We start from the raw sequence: 6,990 nt of genomic DNA on the forward strand, positions 1-6,990 counted from the left end.
GTTTGCACCATTTCATTTACAGAACATCCCTACAACTTTGAAGGTGTATTTTATTTTTTTAAATCAGTGTGCTTAACTGTTCTTGAGGTGATGGGATGTGTTGACGTTTGAGCATTTTCCTTGGTGGCCAAAAACGTTCCATTTTAGTCTCCTCTGACCAGAGCAGCTTCCTCCATACGGAGTCGCCTACATGTCCTCTGGTAAACTCAAAAACTGCCTTCTTATTATTAACATTAAGTAATGGCTTTTTTTTCTTGTTTTTTTTTTTATTATTATTTTTTTTGGCCCCTCTTCCATAAACACCAGCTCTATGACGCGTACGGCTTATTGTGGTCCTGTGGACAGAGCCTGTCTCTGCTGTGGAGCGGTGCAGCTCCTCCAGAGTTACCTTTTGGTCTCTGATGTGTGCACTCCTGGCCCGGTCTGTGCCCTCTCTTGGCAGGTTCTCTGTGGTACCAGGTGCTTTCCAGTTGAAGGTGATGAACTTGATGGTGCTCCAGGGGAACATCAAACATTTGGATCTTTTTTTTTTTTTCTAACGCCACCCTGACTAGTCTGGAGAGCTCCTTGGTCTTCATGGACTGAAGCCTCTTCCTTAGTGGTGCTGCATCCTCTGGAGCCTTTCAGAAAATGTTTATACTGACAGATCATGTGACAGTAAAATGAAGTCCAGCTGTGTACAGTCTAATTGTGAGGGGCTTCTCTGGTACATGCCAACGTTCCTTTTTATTTGTTTATAGATATTCTTCCACTGCCACCTACGACGGCTGTTTTGTGCAGATCTGACACATAACAAATTGTACTGAAATAGGTCAAAAGCTGGGGGGGGGGGGGGTGACTATTACAAGGCACTGCATATTTAGATGTACACACTACTGGTCAAAAGTTTGGACACACCTCTATTTCTATTCCTGCCTCTGTGAACCATTTGTGGCGACTGCCTCCTGAGGCTCATCTAGAGAATGCGAAGCGGTATAAAATGCAAAGCTGTTTTGAAGAATCCAAAATATAAAAGATGTTCAGTTATTAAAAAATTTTTGGTTGGCAACATAATCCTGTATAGTTTTTCTGTTTTCCCCGTTTCTACAATGTGGAAAGTACTGAAAATAAGGAAAAGCCATCGCATGACAAACGTGTGTCTAAACTTTTGAATGGTAGTGTCTCAATCACACATTTTCCTAGCCTTTCAACCGTGAAGAAATGACCACACCACTCATATCGCTTCTCTGGTTCAGGTACCCCCCTCCTCCCGAAACACATTCACAAAGGGCAACAAGATGGAAACCAACATTATTATTATTATTATTTTCGGCCCAATTTTACTTATCGACCCAATACCAGCATGGGGGAAACGACTGACATACATCGGCCGATGCCGATGTTTATGCCGACATATCGTGCATCACTAAACCTTTTCGTATATATTTTTCTTGCAGTCAAGTGTTTTCATCAACTATGGAAACCGCGATTAAAATGCTCAAATCTCCCAGATGACTGTATATTGTTTTCTAAAACCTTTCCACTGCTCTGGTCCAACTGATTTTAATTCTGCATCTCAGGTTTGTGCCTAGGTGACTCGAATTTGCAATATGGAATATCAGAACAGGGGACCTGATCAAATCATGCCCTCTGCTGGTAGATATTTATTGGTGTCATAGAAACACATTTTTGCTACAGTAAACTGGGTGAATTAAAGGAAACTACAAAGAAGATTCAGTTGAGTACAAATCGGTGCATAGTTGGTAGGAAAATGGAAAATGGCTCCTAGCTGCCACAGCTGCTAAGCTTAACCCCTATATATATATATATATATATATATATATATATATATATATATATATATATATATATATATATATATATATATATATATATATATATAAACTAGTTTATTTCCATCCCCAGAGTTTATCATTTAATGATGTGTGTGTGTTTCAGAGCAAAAGCAACAAGCTACAGCGGGTGTGAGACGGCAGTTGGACCGTGTGTCCTGAAGTGGTTAATTGTTCTGATCCCTACTGGCAGTGGTGTCCTGTTTTGACCACATTTGGCAAATTAAAAAGGCTAGTGCGTCACAATTTAAATGTTTTATTTGAAAACGAGAAAACCAAAAGAAAATTAATAAAATCAGCATTTTAATAGCTGAACAAAATTGTCCAATTTTTGTAGTAAAAGGATCTGTAGATCTTACACAAAGGGCTTTGTGCATTCATTTTATTATAAGCAAGGTAAAAAAAATCTTAGTTAACAAAAATCATACAAATGTATTCCAAGGGTTGCAAATTGAGCTAGGGCAGAACCTCAAACAAGCCTGTTCTACATATATGTACATGTTCTGTACTTTTATAATGTATAGAAAGGAGTGGCTAGTGAGTGGGTAAGCAGGTATGGTAAGCCATTTGTGTCAATAGGCTTTAGATGTCTGATTCTTCAGATACTCTTCACTCTGTCCATGTACGCAAACTAGATCTGCTTTCAGTGCATAGTCATTGACTCGTGTGCGCTTTTGTGGGACAGGACTGAAATCTAAACATTCTGTCATGCACAAACCTCTGCTCAGCTCTGCTGTGGGACAGAAAGCTGTGAGACGATGGAGCTTTTTTAATCTGGCTTCAGTCGTTATCCAGCTTACATCTGTCCAGCAGTCAGAGAACCAGAGGTAATGACTTAAAGGGGGTAAGGCCCACACAAAAAGATTTGACTTTATAATAAGCACAGATTTTGGAGAGTCTGTCATGAGTTTGTGATGTAGGCTCATATTTGAAGGGAAACCAGAAAAATCAACATAGAAAAGCTGGAATCGCAGAGGCAAGCTAACTGGCAAGACAGAAACCGTTGTTAGCAACCGTGTAAGCTGGGTAAGTACGTACAATCATACTGAGGTCGTTGTCTACCACATTTCTGTCATGCACAAACTGTTCAGATGGACGTTTCATACCCATCATATGTTAGTTCGCACAAAATTCTATAGTCTAATAGTTTGCTGGGTGGAGGTGGGTTAATGAATCCAGCAAATGATACCCATCGGCAGGAGCTCTCATCGTTAATTTGGCCCTGGTTGCCATGTTCTAGAAAGGTCAATGCAGATCAGCACCACAATAAATAGGAACAGGGTGTGATAAAAGGTTTTCTGAAAATAATATATATTTGAATTGAATTGCCTGTGTGATGGGAGCCTTTTCATGAGTTTAAAAGTAATTAATGAAAACACATAAAGATGACATATGTTATGCAAAGTCCAGTTTTTTTTAGCCCTTAAATCAAGAAGCCCTTGTTGTTGCTGGATTCTCTGGGAATGCAGAAGTGTTGAATCGGAATCAACTTTATTTGCCAAATTTGTGGGTACAAAGAAGAAATTTGACTAACATGTAAAAAAAACCATGCAGAAAAGCAACAGTGAGTTGAACAGTAACTACAGTCTATAACGGATAAAGATATTTCAGGGAAAGAAGGTGAGAACGTGGGTAGCATGTACAGGACATTTTTTAACCCCCTCAGTAGAATAGCTGACTACCATGACTGTAAGGTTTCCATCAGAGACGAAGGCTGGAGCAGAAACTGGCTCTGTGTCGGCTCGTTCTGACCCTCAGAGCTCAGTAGTGCTGACGTCAGGGGAAAAGTCTGAACGCAGGTGGTGGTTGTTCTTTGGCAGGAGATCAGTCAACGCTGGCAGCACCTGGACAAAGAGAATAAAGTGCTGTAGCTGTATTTTTCTGATATAGAGAAAGCATAGGACATGATGTGGGTTGAAGTTTTTTTTTTATTAAATTATGTAAAATTTGTATTACTGGAAAAAAGTTTAAATGGATTAAGAACTTTTTATCAAATAGAACAATACAAGTTTGGATTTGTCAAGAATTGTCAATGAAGTATGTAGTAGAAAATGGATCTCCTATAATAAGTCCATTATTGTTTTCTATAATGATAAATAATGTATTTAAAGCCAGTGGTAAAGATCTGGGTTGTTCACTTTCTACAGATGATGGAGCTTTATGGAAAAGTGGTTGAAATATTAAATTCAATGTGAAGACAATACAAACTGAGATTTATGGAATGGATGAAATAGGCATTTAAATGGGGAGTTAAGTTCTCAGGTAAAAAAAAAAAAAAAAATAAAAAAAAGAAAGGAAATCAAATATAAATTATATATTCAAGATTTTGAATAATTAAAATGTATGACTTTTTAGGAATGGGGTTTGATGGGGAAAAAATCTGGAAAATACATGTATAGAAAGTCGTAGATAAATTAAAGAAAATGATGTATTTGGCAGGCAGTGACTGGGGAGAGGATAGCTTTAAAACTAATTTACACAGGATTGATCAGGTTGACCATTGATTATGAAAGTATAAATTATACTTCAGCAGGGGAAAAGAAGCATCTTGAAAGACTACATGTTATACAACATCAAGCATTTAGACATTGTACCGAAGCATTCAAAACCACCCCAACAGCAGAAGTCCTGGTGTAAATGGGAGACATCCCATTAGATCTAAGAAGAACACAATTACCAATAAATAACTGGTTAAATCTACAATGCAATAATCTGGATCATCCAACACATGACATTTTGAATCCATGCTAGGAGTGGGGGGGAAACTGGAAGTTTTGGGTGGATTGTTAGGAAAACGACAATGGAAATTCAAATACTGTATATAAGAAACAGGTTCAGTAATGCCTCTGCAGTTATACCACCCTGCATTTTACCAGAAGGGAAAGTAGACATAGCATTAATGGAAAAGAAAAAGGAGAAGAAATACAATCTAGACTAAAATATAATACAAGAACATATGAACACTTATATGTTCAGATTTATACAGATCCATCAGTAACAGATGAAAATTAGCTTTTGTTGACCAGAATTTCAATCATGATAGGAAAACAAATCTCTAATGGATTATCTGTATATACATGAGAAATGTTAGCGGTTTTATCAGCAGTACAGTGGGCATATAAAATTAAAATAAGTAAATGATACCTTGTTCAGATTCATGCACTGCATGTATTACTGAGTTCAACACAATCATTCAGACAGTAGGTCAGACATTTTACTAGAAATATTATGCATTTATACAATGTTATACAATTGAATTTTTTTTCTGTACCAGCACACAGTGGGATAAAAGGAAATGAGATGGCAGCTAGGATGACAAAGAAGGTAAATCATATTAGCTTTACGTTTAATATTAGTAAATCAGAGGTAAAAAAAAAAAAAAACATGATTAAACAAAGGTTGAAGAAAGAATGGCAGAAAATGTGGGATGGAGAAACGAAAGAAAGATGACGGTTTTATAGAATCAAAAAAGGCATAGGAGAAATAAGAACTGGAAGATGGGGCCGAAAGGAGGAAAGATTACAAGATTTAGATTTGGACACACAGCACCTAATCCTACACTGGCTAATATACAAAAGCACAGTACAGGGAAATGAAAATTGTGTGGGGTGGAGGAATCAACAGAACATTTTATACTGAAATGCCAGAAATAAGAATGAGAGAATTAAATAAATCTACTAAACACATTGGAAAGTGGTTTAGGGAGCAGACATATACCACTTATTGTTAGATTATTTAAGAAAACAAAGTTGATTAATAAGATGTGATTATATGGTAAATATAGGGACTTAATTTCTGACGCAACACCAGCTGGTGGCGGAAGAGTGCACCTTAAAGTGTTTTACCAACCGCCAAAAAAAACTCCAGCAGAAGAAGAAACGCGACGACTGGCTGTCTGTGTGCAGTGCCAGCAAACTCGGAGGTGGATGTCGGTGCTCACGTTATTTAAAGAGGTTAGTTGACATAGATTGTAGCCTTTGACAGAGTTGTTTATTAACCGACTAACTAATATGGCCGTAAAAATTAGCAGTTTTTTTTCTAGTTTTGTTAACGGTCAGTCGAGTCTGCTCGCGAAGAGCTCACGTGGCGTTGGTCCACGTGCTCCAAGTGTAGTCCTATTCGCTTTATACCGGGATATACACGTTGTTGTTGAAACGTGTCTGGTTATAACTTCTGATTGCTTCTTGTTTTGCAGGATAATCGGAAGCAAGTGTTCCAGAGAAGCAAGAAGAGCAGATTTTTGTTATTACATGTACGTAATGAAATCTGGTTGTGTTGGGTGTCCTGCGCATTGTTATCCCAATGATTATATCTATCACTACCCATCTGACCCATTCATAAGTGGGAAAGATTATGGATAACTAAAATGAGGGTGTCTTTCTTCAGGTCATTTCAATTGCCTTGTTGTTCTCTGTTAATATTTACCCATTGTTCTTGTTCTTCTAGGGTCGGCCTGGGTTCCAGACTACAAAGTTAACGAGACTTAAGCCACAGCCGGATGGCATGGACTCAACTTACCTCTACGGATGCTGACCAGCTGTCTTAGTTTTGCCTTTTAATTTAGCAAATAAACTCTAAAGCAACACAATCTGGTGTGAAAGTTGTCGTTTTCTCAGTACGTTTATGCACCTGTGCCTCTTATTTTATTAATCTGATAAAAGCTAATTAGTAGGCATGAGTCAACTTTTAATGTCCTCAACTAATATATTTACATAAAATGTTAAATAAATGGTTAATATAAAATGAGTTTCCTTTTTAAAAGAGAATTAACACTTATGTTAAAATGATCAAATGTTGATTATATATTTTTATAAGTTTGATTCTGATACAGACTTGTGTTCAAACAAAATAGTCTTAAGATTTGGTTAAAAAAAAAAAGATTTAAATAAAGAAGCTTGTTTGCAGAAAAGTTCATACATTTTTGCTGTTCTGGTTCAAGAGCCTTGATCCTTAGGTATTAAAACTAAGAGTAAAATAATGAATACAGCATACCTCAATCTACATTTTGCTGTCTAAAACTTTATTTTAGAACAATACAATATATACATTTAAATTATAAAAGCAATGCAAGTACAACATGTAATGCACAGATTCTGTTTGCATTGCTTTTAAAGTGAAATTATGAATGATTACAGAAATGTGCATGTCTTCAGTTTGC

General features: G+C 37.0%; 1 long non-coding RNA gene across 1 annotated transcript; it reads left to right on the plus strand.

The window, feature by feature from the left end:
• Positions 1-5,094: 5,094 nt before the first annotated feature.
• LOC105931085 lies at positions 5,095-6,420 on the plus strand. The gene is made up of 3 exons (XR_001166485.3): positions 5,095-5,785; positions 6,028-6,084; positions 6,279-6,420. It is a non-coding gene; the product is annotated as an uncharacterized LOC105931085 (long non-coding RNA).
• The last annotated feature ends 570 nt before the right edge of the window (positions 6,421-6,990 follow it).

Source organism: Fundulus heteroclitus, chromosome 8 (assembly GCF_011125445.2).
Source record: "Fundulus heteroclitus isolate FHET01 chromosome 8, MU-UCD_Fhet_4.1, whole genome shotgun sequence".
Taxonomy (NCBI): Eukaryota; Metazoa; Chordata; class Actinopteri; order Cyprinodontiformes; family Fundulidae; genus Fundulus; species Fundulus heteroclitus.